At 38.4% G+C, this 15,378-nt stretch overlaps 1 non-coding gene across 1 annotated transcript; it reads right to left on the bottom strand.

Moving 5' to 3' along the window:
• Positions 1-4,909: 4,909 nt before the first annotated feature.
• LOC111558599 lies at positions 4,910-5,012 on the bottom strand. Its single transcript, XR_002739694.2, has one exon. It is a non-coding gene; the product is annotated as a U6 spliceosomal RNA (small nuclear RNA).
• Positions 5,013-15,378: the final 10,366 nt, after the last annotated feature.

The raw sequence follows: 15,378 nt of genomic DNA, 5'->3' as shown, positions 1-15,378 counted from the left end.
GAGGGAGACACAGAATCCGAAACAGGCTCCAGGCTCCGAGCTGTCAGCAGAGAGCCCGATGCAGGGCTCGAACTCACAGACCGCGAGATCGTGACCTGAGCCGAAGTCGGCCGCTCAACCAACTGAGCCACCCAGGCGCCCCAGCTTTTTCATATTTTAGATAACATTCTAGAATGGGTAACTGAAATAAAGATTTGTAATTGTTGAAGAAAGAATGTGAGTCCTTGTTACTTGAGTGGCCTCTTTTGGGCTCACCTGTAAAATGGGGACAATCATATCTTCTGGTCTACTACAAAAATGTGATATGAACATTAAACAAGTGACATCCAGGAAGCGTCGGATTCTATGCAATATTACAACATCTGGTCTTTATATGACCACCTTGTGCGTGAGAAGTCCTTTGTGCTTCACTGAACCTCTGATGTTTTATTTTTCCTGCATTTTTTTTCTGTTCGGTAAAAGATTGGTTAACACAAACTTGGAAGATTTCTTACTGGAAAGCAACAATATTTGCTTTGTCCTGTTAGCATTGTTTTTAATAACCTAGATGAAAAAGTTGGAAAGTATGTAAATTTCATAGCCGCTGAAATTCTAATAAGAATAGCTAATTCAATGCATTATGAAATTAATAGAAAAAAAATGTTGATGAGCTTGACCCTGGGCCAAAATGACATGCTGCACAAAAGGGAAGAGAGATGCGCTTTGACATCATGCTAGTTATTTCACATTTTTGGTTCATTTAATGCTCACAATAAAACTAAACCACTAGATATTATCATACTCTGATGCAAACATTGAAACCAAATCTCAGAGAGGTTAGTAACTTTTTTAAAGTCACAGAGCTAATACAATGGAGACTGAATACAAATGGATAACTCTCTAATTTTGAAGTTCATGCTCTTTCCTTTACGCCAAGATTCGTTTGTACAGTGTAAAAAAAAAAAAAACACAACAGTCGGATTCAAAATGAGGCCTCAGTGGCAACACACAAAAAAATTGATATTACCCTCAAGCCATTAGATATGGTTGTCGAAGGACAACCACACTCAAGCATAGATTGTGTTCTTAGATTGATGGATCCATAGAGATAGAGGTGAGAACCTAGATCTATACTGCGCTGGTGAGATCACTCTTGCAATTTTGTTCGAATTTGGATGTTATATTTTAAAACTCGTTGAATAGCTGAAAATCATTCTAAGGGAAAGTAACCGGGATGACTAAAATCATTACCAAATATCATAAGAGAGATGGTTGATGGAATGAGGGATGTGTTAATTAGGGTAGGAGGGGGGAAAGAGTCAGAAGTTACTGACAGTCACATAGATCAGAAATTTCAGTTATTTCTGATGCTCCCCAAAATATGACGAGAAGCTAAGTTTCCTTTTTGCAATATTTATTTGTGTGTGTGTGTGTGAGAGAGAGAGAGAGAGAGAGAGGGCAAGGAGCAGAGAGAGAGGGAGACAGAGGATCTGAAGCAGGCTCTGCACTGACAGCAGAGGGCCCAATGCTGGGCTTGAACTCATGAACCACATCATGAGAGCATCACCTGAGCCGAGGTCAGATGCTTAACCCACAGAGCCAGCCAGGTGACCTGAGAAGCGAAGTTTCTTGGGTGAAATATGCTCCTGCAGGAGTTCTTGAGTTCTCTGTAACTAGAAGAGTTCAAAGAAAACACACATGATCATGGTAGGGAAGTTTCAAGAGGCATCCAAGAGGAGATTGAACTAGGTAACCTTTGGGTCCGTTCTGACACTCAAATTTCATGTTTTGTTAGAAAAAGTCTAACATCAGTCTGCATCTCCCCCTTTAGAGGGCCTAAGGCCAGAAATTGGGTGGCTATCTCATCCTACTTAGAATGACAAATGTATATGTAATTAAAATGTTATCTGGATCTCTGCTGAGGCCTTTATGCTCGCCAAGAGCAGAATAAAATAGACTTGAACCCCCAATTCTATGCCTTGAGGAAATTCAAGATACTATGTTATGCGAATTATCAGAGTGGAAGATGGGTCAGGAGGAGAGGTTTGCATGTTTTAGATTGCCAGGTCCCTGAGCTAGCACAGAACTGAAGCTAAGTTTTCTTGAAATCGAGATGAAGTAAAACAAAGCAACACTCCCACAACATTAGTGAATTTAGTGAAACTTACTAAAGTTTAAAGGGAGGTGGGTGCAGAGGAGGCAGGGTTTATCTGGTAGCAAAGTAAACTGGGCATGAGCTAGATCTGGTTTTAAAGTGTCTCTGGGCCACCAGCCACAGGGGAGTACCACCGGCCTTTTCATCCATGTTGGCTTCATCTTCTTAAAACTCGATGCCACTTCTCTCTCTTTCCTCCTCATCCCCATCTCTCCTCATCTCCAATTTCAGAATTGCCTCAGGAATTTCAGTTTCTCCCACTCTTGAAGGTCAGCTTCCCTAGCTCTCAAGATCTCAAATTCTCCTCAGACTCATCATTGCAAACACTGACTTCCTAAGGTGCTCAGTTGAGTTGGGAGACCTGCTCATAGTAGAAATCACCATCTCTAGAAAGAGTATTAGAACAATTTAGTAACATTTCAAATTTTATTATTTTAGTTGGCATACAGTAAAAAATACGAAACATTGGGGGCGCCTGGGTGGCTCAGTTGGTTAAGTGTCTGACTTCAGCACAGGTTATTATTTCATGGTTCGTGAGTTCAAGCCCTGCGTCGGGCTCTGTGCAGCCAGCTCAGAGCCTTGAGTCGGCTTCAGATTCTGTGCCTCCATTTCTCTCTGCCCCTCCCTTGCCTGCACGCTGTCTCTCTATCTCTCTTAAAAATAAATAAACATTAAAAAATTGAAAAAAAATACCAAACATCTGAGGAAATTTTTGTCTACCCCTCTATTCCAAGATCAAATAGAAAGAGGCAGTACAATGAAGTGATCTGGAGGCAAAGAGATTTTGTTACCAACCTTGATGCTGCTTGACTGGCTGTGCCACTTTGGGCAGGTTAGCTTAACTTCTCCGATTTTTTGTTTCTTTCATCGAAAAATGTGATAAAATAGCGATGTGTTTGTGCTGTCTGAGTTAAATGAAATTATGTGCATATAGAGCATTTCACAACTCTTTGTCAGGTGTCAGTGTTCCATAAGTGTTAATACTATTGCTAATAGATTTTCCTCACTCAGAAACCTTTTTAAATTTTCTAAACTCAAAATAAACTTTTCAATGACCACCAAAAATTTGGCTTGACAGACTTTGAAGAATATACTAAGGATATTTACCACTAATATTTTTTTCTTCCGCCTATCATTTGCCAAACTGTCACTAAGATTTCTTGAAAATGCACTTCAATGGTTTCTGTATTGAAAGCAATTTATTTGACTGGCAGAATGATAGAGGAACTATTAGTTAAATATATTTTACCAATTTTATGACTTTCCCTGGTAGCATGATATCAGATTAGATACTGTGATCCTAAATAATTAAGCTGACATTTGACAAAATTGTAAATTAGAAATAATTTAATTTAGTACCAACTTTCTTTTTACGAAATCCCTATCCCAGTCTTAGACAAAGCTCCAGTCCTGTGCTGTGGGTATGATAGTCACTATCACATGTGACCATAGACGTTAAATTAAAATTAAATAAAATTTGAAATTTGAAATTCTGTTACTTAGTTGAACTAGGGCACATTTCACATGCTCAAAATCCATGTGGCTAGTGGCTACTGTACTGGAGCATGTGCATATAAAACATTTCCATCACTGCACAAAATTTGTTTGGACAGTGCTACCTAAAATTCAAATAACTTGTATCCTTCCTCTGTCTGGCACCTTCAAAACCACTTCCTGTTAGGTGTCATTGCTCTAACATCTTCTCCCTCTGAGCTTTTCCTTTCCTTTGTCTTACATGATCCACTAATAGAAACTGAGATGCTGAGGTGCTAACAGGGGAAGCCCTGGGATCATTTCCTGGTAAATGAATGGCTAACTCTTCGTCTTCCATAGTAGTGTTTTTTCAGAACGTGGTTCTAGGATGTTTGCTGTCTTAATCAACTGAATAATTGTTTACATGTGAAATTTTTGGAACCCATATTAAAACCTCTCAATCTGCCTTTTGAATCCGCTTTCTCAGTCATCGTTGGAATTCTCAAGTTTGAGAACCGTTGCTGAGAGGAGCAACCACTGTCTGGTAGCCAGTAACCAAGAGCCTTATAGTTGGATGTTAGTTTGCATAGGAATGAATGCAACACCAAGTTCTCCTCAGGTAGCAGAGGAGATATTTTTGGAAGGATTGTTTGTTGATCTTCAAACTCTATAATAGAAAGCCATCTGCTCATAGACTCACTGCAGATCTACTTACTAGCATAATACAATTGGTAAAACCCACTTACTAAGAGAATTTAAAAAAGTGTTTGCTCTTGACATGGGGTATTTTTTTTAATGTTTATTTATTTATTTTTGAGAGAGAGAGAGAGAGAGAGAGAGAGAGCACAAGGAGGGAAGAGACAGAAAGAGAGAGGGAGACACAGAATCTGAAGCAGGCTCCAGGCTCTGAGCTGTCAGCACAGAGCCCCACACGGGGCTCAAACCCACAAATTGTGAGATCATGACCTGAACCAGAGTCAGACACTTAGCCAACTGAGCCAGCCAGGTGCCCCAAGGTATTTCTTTATTAATGTCTTAAAATCATGTTTGCCTTGGGGCGCCTGGGTGGCTCAGTTGGTCTACTGTCTGACTCCTGATTTCCAATCAGGTCATTATCACAGGGCTGTGGAGTCAGCCCAGACCCTGCTTAAGATTCTGTCTCCCTCTGCTCCTCTCCCCAGCTGATGTTCACCTCTCTCTCAAAAATAAATAAATAATGAAATTAAATTTTAAAAACTACCTATTAATGTTTTTATTTATTTATTTATTTATTTATTCATTCATTCATTCATTTTACTGAAGAAGAATATGGAAGACTTCATGAATTTGTGTGTCATCCTTGCGTGGCACCCTGGTAATCTCCGTAACTTTCCAATTTTGGTATATCTGCTGCTGAAGTGAGCACTATTATATATTGAAGGACACTTGACAAAATTATAAGATTTTAAAGCATACCATGTGATGATTTGATATATATGTACATTGTGAAAGAAGAAATCATGTTAACATTTATAACTTGGTTTTATGTCACTTATAATTTCATTTTATGTTATTTAAATTTCCCTTAAGAAACAAATAATTTTTAAAAGATTTTTAAAGGAAAAATTAATGAAAGAAGAACAAATAGGAAAAAACAAACAAAAAATAGACTTTTTAAATAAAAATTGACAATGGCTTAACAAACTAAACAAAAAAGAAAAAACATCAAAACCAGAAGCAGAACCAAATTGTGGAAAATTTTCTCGCAAGTCTCATCAAAGAAAAAAGAAAGAAAAATAGTTAAATGATACTAAGAATAAGAAAGGGTGAATGTAAACATAGATACAGACAATATATTGGTGATTACAAATAAGGCAACCTGGTAGAAAAATCTTAAGTCAAGCTTCATTTTACTAGTTATACAGACTTATCAAAAAACTATATGATAAATCAGAGCAATTTGCCACAAATAGACTAGAAAAATAGAATAGAGAACTTAGAAGCAAGCCTTCAAAGATCAGGATGCTTCCTATAGGACAAGGGTGGCATTGCTAAGTACCTGGGGAAAAAGTGGAAACAAATGACTATCCACATGGGAAAATATAACATTAAAGTCTGAATTTGAACCATAGTACAACTCCAGGTGCATTAATGTTTTATATTTTTTAATGTTTATTTATATTTTTTGAGAGAGACAGAGAGAGAGAGAGAGAGAGAGAGAAGCTTGATGGGGGACTTGATCTCAAGAACCTCAAGATCATGACCTGAGCTGAAATCAAGAGTTGGATGCTTGGGCACCTGGGTGGCTCAATCGGCTGAGCCTCTGACTTTGGCTCAGGTCATGATCTCATGGTCCGTGAGTTTGAGCCCCAGGTCGGGCTCTGTGCTGATAGCTCGGAGCCTGGAGCCTGCTTCAGATTCTGTGTCTCCCTCACTCTCTGCCTCTCGCCGGCTTGTACTCTCTCTCTCTCTCTTTCTCAAGAATAAACATTAAAAAAAATAGATGCATAACCAACTGAGCCACCCAGGCACCCCTAGATGCATTAAAATAATTTTAAGTGTGAAAAATCAAACCAGTAAAATAAAATAAACTGGAAGCAGTTCAAAGAACTACTTTATCTTCCTTTCATCAAATCTGCCAATTTGTTTACCTCTGAACGCTTTATTCTGGCGAAATGGATGAAGTATGAAATAAAATATACAATCATGGAAAGATCCCTATAATTATTGTTTGCAAACTAATTTATAGAAAAAGGCACGGTATGATCCCATTTTTGTTATCAAAAACAAACATAATGAAATGAAGCGCATTCCCCAAATCCACATAAATATTTGGAGACTATCCCAGCCAACATTTCAGATATATAAGTAAGAAGTATCCGGTTATTTATTGTCTCCCTGTGTAGTTAAGTCCGATTCTAGACTCCATCCTCCTTGTCTTATGGGCAATTCAATTGCAGCTGCATTGGGCCCTGCTCCCCTTTCACTGGTTACTGTCCCACATGTGGGAGGAAGAGCTTATCTTCAGTCCATCACTCTGAACACCGACCACTTACGTTCCAGGCAAGGGATGAACAATTGAAATCTGGTGACTTCCTGCACTTCTTGTATGTGTAGAGCAGAGAAATTTGTATTGAAGTAAGGGACACCTGTTTAGGGCTCTGCCCTCTTAGGGGGACTCACGCAGTCATCCTGGGAGGTCAGGATGCCCGGACAGCAGGACTCCCTCACTTATTCCTCAGACTTCTGTCCTTTATTTGGGGGTAAAATTGTGTTCCCTGCTCTAGTAAACCTCAAAGATGGCCTGTTGCCCTTCTGGTTTCTACAAACCTACCTTGATAACTTCTTAAATGACTTAAAATTTGTATAGAAGACTAGAAGATATGGTCTTAGAGCCACTTTTGCTTTTATCCTTAAAAAGAGAAAAAAAATCTTGAGGAAAATAAAAGTGAAATCTGCATAACTGATTGAATTGAGGATGAAGAGAAGTGTGGTATATAGGACGGAGTAAGGAAAAATAAAGAAGATAAACAGAGTCGTGATGAATATGTCCTGATATTCTGATTGAGTACGTGTGTAGGAAAAGGTCTAGAAGCATACCAAATATTTAAAAATGATGACTTTTGAGATTAAGAACACTTTTCACTTCATATAGAACTGTAATATTCGAAATAATTGCAAGAATTTGCTACTTCTATGGATTATAAAAAAGGTAAACTCAGAAAGCAAAATAGACCAAAAAGAAGAAAAATTTTTATAAAATTTCAGTTTATGATGATTAGGCCTATAATTAAGTCAAGGAAACTGTCTAAACTCCCTAAGATACTGTGCCCTCTCATGAAGATATAGAGATAAAAGGCTGAATGTTTATTTAAAACAAATTCTTTATTATTTTTGAAGTATTTGGCAAATAAAATTCCAGTATGGAAAAAAATATGAGTATAACATGTGTTTCCAAGCGGCAAATTTATTTGTTTGTTTGCTTATGTTTATTTAGTTATCTTGAGAGAGAGAGAGAGAGTGAGAGGGAGAGTGAGAGAGAGAGCATGGGCACATGAGCAGGGAAGGGGCTGAGAGAGAGGGAGACAGAGAATCCCAAGCAGGCTCTGCATTGTCAGCTCAGAGCCCAATGCGGAGCTCAAACGCACAAACCTTGAGATCATGACCTGAGCCAAAACCAAGAGTTGGACACCTACCTGACTGAGCCACTGAGCTGCCCTCAGTGGCACATTTTTTGAAGGTTTTGAAGTCTTCAGGCAGGTGATAAAGTTCAGGCAAAGATACAGTTCTTCCATGAAAAAAAAGTTTTAATATGCTTTGGAACACTGAGAAATGCCATAGACATGTTGATTATTATTCTGGAGACTGATAGAAACACAAGCAAGATTCTGAGAAGCTAGTTTCGATTCACTTTAAAACAATTTCTTCTTGCTCAATAGAATATAGGACTTGAACTCTGAGAGCTGGACAGAAGGACATATGTTTGTCTCTGAATCCTAGAGTCCTTTGTTCTGGAAAATGGGAGGGGCAAAGAAAATAGCCAGGTAACCAGAGACGTTTTTTAAAGCAGTTGCTTCAGCGAAGTTTCAGAGATTTTACAGGCCCCACGCAAGGACCTGGAGTCTACCTGTCATCCAGGAACCTGGAATATAGAGATTTCGTTTGGGAAAAATCATGAAGCAAATTCATGCCCTCCGGTTGGATAGTAAGAAGATACAACTAAGAAGTAAAAACTTTCTTTAAGCCCCAAATGATGGTAGTTGAGCAAACAAATCAACCTTCAACGACAAAGAAAAAAGAGGAAAGCATGGTTTACCACGAGTTAATTCAAGTGGTGAATGATTATTACATCATCAAAATTACACTGGAAAATTTCATGATTCCAAAAGGGATGAAATAGTAGGCTAGTGGGTGTAGTGTAGTAATAACAAAATGCCACCAGATTCATGCTTTTCCAAATACTTTGTTTTGCTGCCTAAATTGCGAACAAAACAAAATTCTTGGCTCTACCGTCTGCCTCCCTCTCTGACTACAGCTTCTGCATGGCCATACATCCTATCCTCGTTCTGCCCCAACCATTCTGTCCTCCTTGCTCCTCTCTGAGTAGGTTGCAGTCTGCCTATGAAATGTTGCTTTTTTGAAACTAAACTGAAAAGTGGATTGTTTATTTCAATGAAAAACAATGACCCAAAGTCGGTGGTGTAGAAGTTATTTCATAATTTAAAAAAATGACGTGTTCCTGGGTCTCAGCACAAGAACACTAACATTAATCGAGCGTGTCACTGTGTTGAGTTGTTTTTCGTTCAACATTCCACAAGGAAGATGTAATTTTTTATCACTGTAATACAGATGAGAAAACTGGGAAAAGCTAGGCAATGTCAGAGCTGAGAGTAAAACTCTACCTTTTTAACCAAGACTCTATACTAATGCCTCTGAGTTTATACATGAATTGGGTTGTATGTATATAAACAAAGATCCCTTGCAGACCTATACATTAAAAAAAACCCCAAACTTCTAGAGTTTTCTTGCAATGTTTGGCATAAGGTTGTGTGCATTTTCAATATAAAAGAATTCTTTGTCAATGTACACACACACACACACACACACACACACACACACATGCACAAGTACTATCCATGTTTTCCCTCAAAGCTATAAAAAGGTTACCTAATCTAAAAAAAAGATATTCAGCTTCACATCTTATGAGATCCTCTATAGTTTTAATATCTGTCCTGCCCTGCAGCTATCCCCCAGCAATAAACTATACATAGGAATCATAGTGTAAGGGGAAAATAAAGATATATAGTGACACCACTATGTGAAAGCAAAACATCTGGAAATTCAGCAAAAATATTAATAAACTCAGTGAAAAATTTGGTCAAACTTTTTGATGTTATATAGACAAAAATAAATGAATAGTTAACTCAGTTGAATAGATGTTTTGGTATTGTTTTAAAATAAAATGATGAAGTATTCTAACTATTGTTTCCAGATTAATCTTTTGTGAATTTTGCCATTTAATTTTAGTCTTTGGCCCGTTTACTAACAGGTGAGGTATAAATAAATGTTTAAAGTTTTAGTCAATGGATTTATTCTCAGAGGAACAATAAATTAACTCTGTATTTCCGGGGTTTTCACTGCAAGAATTGTATTTTAGATATTCATCTGGGAGTGATGTGACACATACAAGACATTTGCATATGGTGGTCAATAGCTCAAATGTCCTGATCATATTAAACAAGTAGATTCTTCTAAAGGTGAAATAAAGCCAGCTTAGGGAAATTTTGACTTGTAGCCTTTAGGTAAAGTAGACGGCCAAAGACAGAAGGAAGTCCCAGAGATGGATCCTGAGGATGGAAACAGTGGTGGTTTTGGAAAGAAACAACTTGGAGGAAATGGAGGAAATATGTGAGAATGTGTCTGTGGGATCCTGTGGACAGGTAAGGAAGTTCCCACAGAGAAGAGAAAGACAGGTGCCTCCGTTTCTATTTGGGTTTCTGATTTTTTTATTATGGTAAAACATATATAAAATTTACCATTTTAATCGTTTCAGATGTACAATTCGGTGTCATTAAATATATTGACATTATTGTGCAACCATCACCATTATCCATCTCCAGAACTTTTGCATCATCCCAAACTGAAACTCCATACCCATTAAATAATAATTCCCGTTTCTCTCTCCCGCAGCCCCTGATAAACACTAATCTACTTTTGGTGTGTATGAATTTGACCACTCTAGATACCTCATATGCCAGGGACTGAATACTTTTTCCCTCTCAAATTCGTACGTTGAAATACAAATCCCCGATGTGATAGTATTAGGAAGTGGGCCTATGGTAGGCTTTGCCATCATGGATTGGATTAGTACCCTTACAAATGAGGTTCCAGAAAGCTACCTTGTCCCTTCTGCCATGTGAGGACCCAGAAAAAAGATGACTCTCTGAGCCAGAAAGCAGGCTCACACCAGACAGTCTTTCAGTGCCTTGAACTGGACTTCCTAGCCTCCAGAACTGTGAAAAAAGAGTATTTATCACTTACAAGCCAGCAAGTCTGTGGTATTTTATCATAGAAGCCCAAACTAAAATATTTTGTAAGTGGAAACATACAATATTTGTCCTTATTTCACTTAGCATAATGTTTCCAAGTTTCTTCCATCATGCAGCATGTATCAGAATCATTTTAAGGCTGAATAATATTTTGTTGAATGAATATACCGTATTTTGTTTATCCAGTCATCCATTGATGGACATCTGGGTTGTTTCAATCATTAGGTTATTGTGAATAATGCTGCTATAAACATGGGTATACAAGTATCTATTTGAATTCTTGCTTTTAACTCTTCTGGGTATATACTCAGATGTGGTGTTTTGAGATTTTAGAACTTTTTATTGACAGATAGAGTTGTGCATAGATCATAAGTGTACAGCTTAATGAATTGTCCTTAAGCAAATATACCCATGTGATTAGAAGACAGATTAAAACACAGAACCTCAATCCCCACCCTCTTTTAGCCCCTGTCCCTCCCCAAGGGAGCCAACCTCCTGACTTAACCCCTCAGATCAGTCTTGTCTGATTTTGAACTTTATATAAATGGAATCACACAATAGGTACTCATTTTTATTATGTTTATGAGACTATACAAATTACGTTTCTGAGGTTGACATAACATTTGTGAGATCTTAAAAAGAAACCATATTGTCACAATGTAGGCTTAGTTTATCCACTCTCACTAATACATACTATTCCATTATGTGAATATTGCACAATTTATTTGCTCATTCCATGGCTCATGAGAGTTGTGCTTCCATTCTTAACTCTTTCTTTCTCTCCACTTTTATTGGAAAATAATTGACATGCATCACTATATAAGTTTAAAGCACCCAACACCATAGCTCAATTTACATATATTGTGAAATGATTACCACAATAACTCTTATTCTTACAAAAAACAGGTGATCGAGAGTCCTTGTAGAGGGAATCAGGGTGTTGGACTTCAGGTTCTACCACTTTTACTTCTTCTACTGTAAGAAAGAAATTAAGGAGGCAGCTATACGCTTTGTCTTTTAAAAAGCAACCAATTACCATTTGGTTTTCAATCATAGGTTGGGTTTTCCTTAATCTGGGTTTCCTTAATTCATAGTGCCTTCCTGGGGACTAGAGAAATTCTCTTCTTTTATCCTGACCTTAGGGATACCTACCTAGGCAATCTGGCAATTTTCTTTGCCCCTCAATATCAAAGGGTGAGCCAATATTAGTCATTCTATATTTTAGTATGAATGCAGGTTAGAGGACTTGCCATTGGTGTATTTCAAAGAACTGAAGCGGGGTGGGGGGGGGGGCAGTAAGGTTCTGGGAGGAAGAACAGGTGTCCAGGCTGGGCAGGTGTCTCTTCTTCTATTACAGCCACAAGATTTATGACTCCTGGTGTCTCAGGCAGGCTCCTTTTGACTCAACTCTCCCTCCAAACCTCTTCTCCACTGTATTAGCACCAGACCACCAGAGTGCAATCACAATCATCCCACACAATCATCCCAGAGGGATTCTAGCTTGTATCTCTAGTTTCTACAGCCCTTTGCTACCCCCAAGCCCCCACTCCTGCCCCCAGTGACTGTGTTGAAGGGTTGCATATTTTCTTTTTTTTATGGCATTTTTTTTTAAAGTAAGCTTTAATGACCAATGTGGGGCTTGAACTCACAATCCTGAGGTAAAGAGTCGCAGGCTCCACCAGCTGAGCCAGCCAGGCACCCTGAAGAGCTGCATATTTCTCCTGGTCCAAACTGTCTTCTGCCTTCAATTATTTGTGTCTTAAAAATACTCCTTTTGGATGGATAGCACATGACATACATCTACTGTTTGCTTTACAACTAGAATTTTATATTTCGGATGATCAAGAAACTCTAGTAATAAGGTACAGAATAAAGGGAGAATGGCTAAATGGCTTCAAGCTTTTGGGTAAGTCAGATTCAGAACTTCTGCTTTTTTATAAATTGCAGTAATGAACTCTGTTCATGTTGGTTCATCTTGTGTTTATGGTGGTAAGATGCAGTGCAAAAACATGAATGCTGTGGACTGAATTGTGTCCCACCAAATTCATTTGTTGAAGCCCTATCTGCAAAGTGACTGTGTTTTGAGATAGGGCTTTTAGAAGGTAATTGAGGTTAGATAAGATCACGAGAATGGGGGTCTAGTATTTGTAGCTTTATACAAGAGGAAGAGAGAGATTTTTCTTTCTTTTGCCACCACGTGAGGATACAGCAAGAAGATGGCCATCTGTGCGTCAGGAAGAGGGCCTTCACCAAGACCTGAATCTCCCTACACCTTGACCTTAGACTTCCCAGTTTCCAGAGCTAAGAGAAATACATTTTTATTGTTTAAAAAAATTTTTTAAAATGTTTGTTTATTTTTGAGGCAGAGAGAGACAGAGCATGGGGGAGGGACAGAGAGAGGGAGACACAGAATCCGAAGAAGGCTCCAGACACTGAGTGGTCAGGACAGAGCCTGACGTGGGGCTTGAACTCACGAGCCGGGAGATCATGACCTGAGCAGAAGTTGGACGCTTAACCGACTGAGCCACCCAGGTGTCCCAGATTTTTATAGTTTAAACCATCCAGCGGTACGTTTTGTTATGGCAGCCTGAGCTAAGACACTGTGTCCTACAACTGAAGCCCTTGAATGAGTCACTTCTGCTTTTTAGACAAAGTGTTTTATTTTATAAATTGTCAGTAATATTCTTTATTTCCCTCAAGTAGCTGGGAAAATCACTGAGATAACATATCCAGAGTATGACAGACACAGAGTAAATTTTTAAAAAGTTACTTCCTCTCCCCTTCCATCCTTCGTTTTTCACTACCTGAGCATAACTGTAAGATGTGAAGGGAACCATCAACACTTTTCAAACAGGCATAATAATGAGAATGGCTAAAAATTATTGATAACTTACTATGGCTCAGACACTATGGCTAACACTTTATTTGCATCATTTTGTGGAGTTCTCACAGACACTTTAAAGTAAACATTGTTATTCCCTTGAACAGATCAGGAAACTGAGGCTCAGAGAAGACAAGTAACTTCTCAAGGTTACATAGCTATTATATAGTGGATCTGGGATTTATATCCATGTCTGTTTGACTCCCTGGGCTGTGTTCTTAGTCATTTTTTTATTCCCAAGTATATGATTATTGTTCATTCAACCTGAAGGGCACAGGAGATTCAATCACCGCTCGCACACACCTCACTATCTAGTAGGAAAGACAAAAGTGAAAATCAATAATTAGCAAATAGTGTGATCAATGTTAAATCTGCACAAGATGTTATTGAGTACAGAGGACAGATGCCAACTGTCTGAGGAGGCCAGAAAATTGTTCCCGCATCGGTTTGCTGGACTGCCAAGGTTGAGAAAGACATTTCAGACTGAGGGAACAAAGATACAGAGGCATACGGGCAAGGTTCATTGCAGACCTACATGTCATTTTGGGTGCCTGAAGTGAAGGACACATACTGGGGAAACATAGTAAATGAAGCAGGAGACGTCTGGAGAAGCCAGATTGTGAAGAACATTTATATGACATACAAAGGCATTTAAATTCTGCTACAGAATATATGTGTTAGAAAGCCATTCTTGTATGTCTTCCCCCTTGAGACAGTTTGATCATAGAAAGGAATGTGTCTTGTCTAACTCAGAGTATCCGAAGTCTAGCAAGGTAGTTATTCAGCATTTATTTGCTGAATTAAAAAGTGAATGAATGAGTGAACAGCATTAATCACATCACAATATATATTTTGACTGCAGGGGTATAGGGTTAGAGTGTGCCAAGAATGGGGTAATAGATAACGGTGCGGAGGAAATAATCCAGCAAAGGTATAGAGAGATGGACATTGGAAGGTTATTCAGGAAAGGGACTGTCATTTACCAATATAAAATTATCTAGAGGGCTGGCTGGGGACCGGGTGACATGAGATGCAGGAAGAGAGAAGCAGCTTTCAAGAGAATACAGGTGGGCTTTGGATATGTTGAGTTGGAAACGATTGGATTTCTGGTTGTCACTTGGGTTTGGAAGCTAGAGGTCATGCTCTGAAAACCATGGCAATACCCGTTTACACTGAAAGAGAGTATCTACAGAGTATGTACAGACTAGAGTGAGTTCTGCAGTGGAGATTTAGGAAAAAAACAAATGCTTTCTGGAGATTAATACATATTATAGAATCTTACTTGTCATCAAAGATAGAGAAAGAGGAGCCTAGAATATGGGCTTAGGAGGAGTAAGGGACAAGATGAATTTTGTGGCACGAATCTAAGGAAAATTCAAAGGGCTATGTATTCAACAGGATTAAACTCTGCAGAGAGGAGTAAATTTGGCACTATTTTGCTATGTGTTGTTTGACAGTATATTTATTGGGGAAATTATGTGATATCTATGAAATTAATTTTAAAACAATTTTAAGGGTCTGCTTTGCTTGGTGCTATATTTTTTCCATGGGTTGGATGCATTTTATACTCAGCAGTGGAAATTGAGCATTTTTAAAAAGTAAATCAAACCCACAAATGACACTTTCACGAAAAAAAAAATGAAGGATGTTAATACAGTGTAATACCAAGAGGATACAGTGAATGCAATTACTTGTTTGCTCAAGGCATCATTAAGTAAGATGTTGGTAGGTGCAAAAAAATAAGAGACCCAAATGGAAATTTCAGAGCAACTGACGTGCTGGCTTTTCTGGTGGCAAGCGCTCCTTAGGATGCCTATGGTGGTATAATATCTCTGCAATATATGGGAATAGTCTTAGAAGCT

Source organism: Felis catus, chromosome F2 (assembly GCF_018350175.1).
Source record: "Felis catus isolate Fca126 chromosome F2, F.catus_Fca126_mat1.0, whole genome shotgun sequence".
Classification (NCBI taxonomy): domain Eukaryota; kingdom Metazoa; phylum Chordata; class Mammalia; order Carnivora; family Felidae; genus Felis; species Felis catus.
Note: the sequence above shows the minus strand (reverse complement) of the source record. Positions and strands in the feature narration are given on the sequence as shown.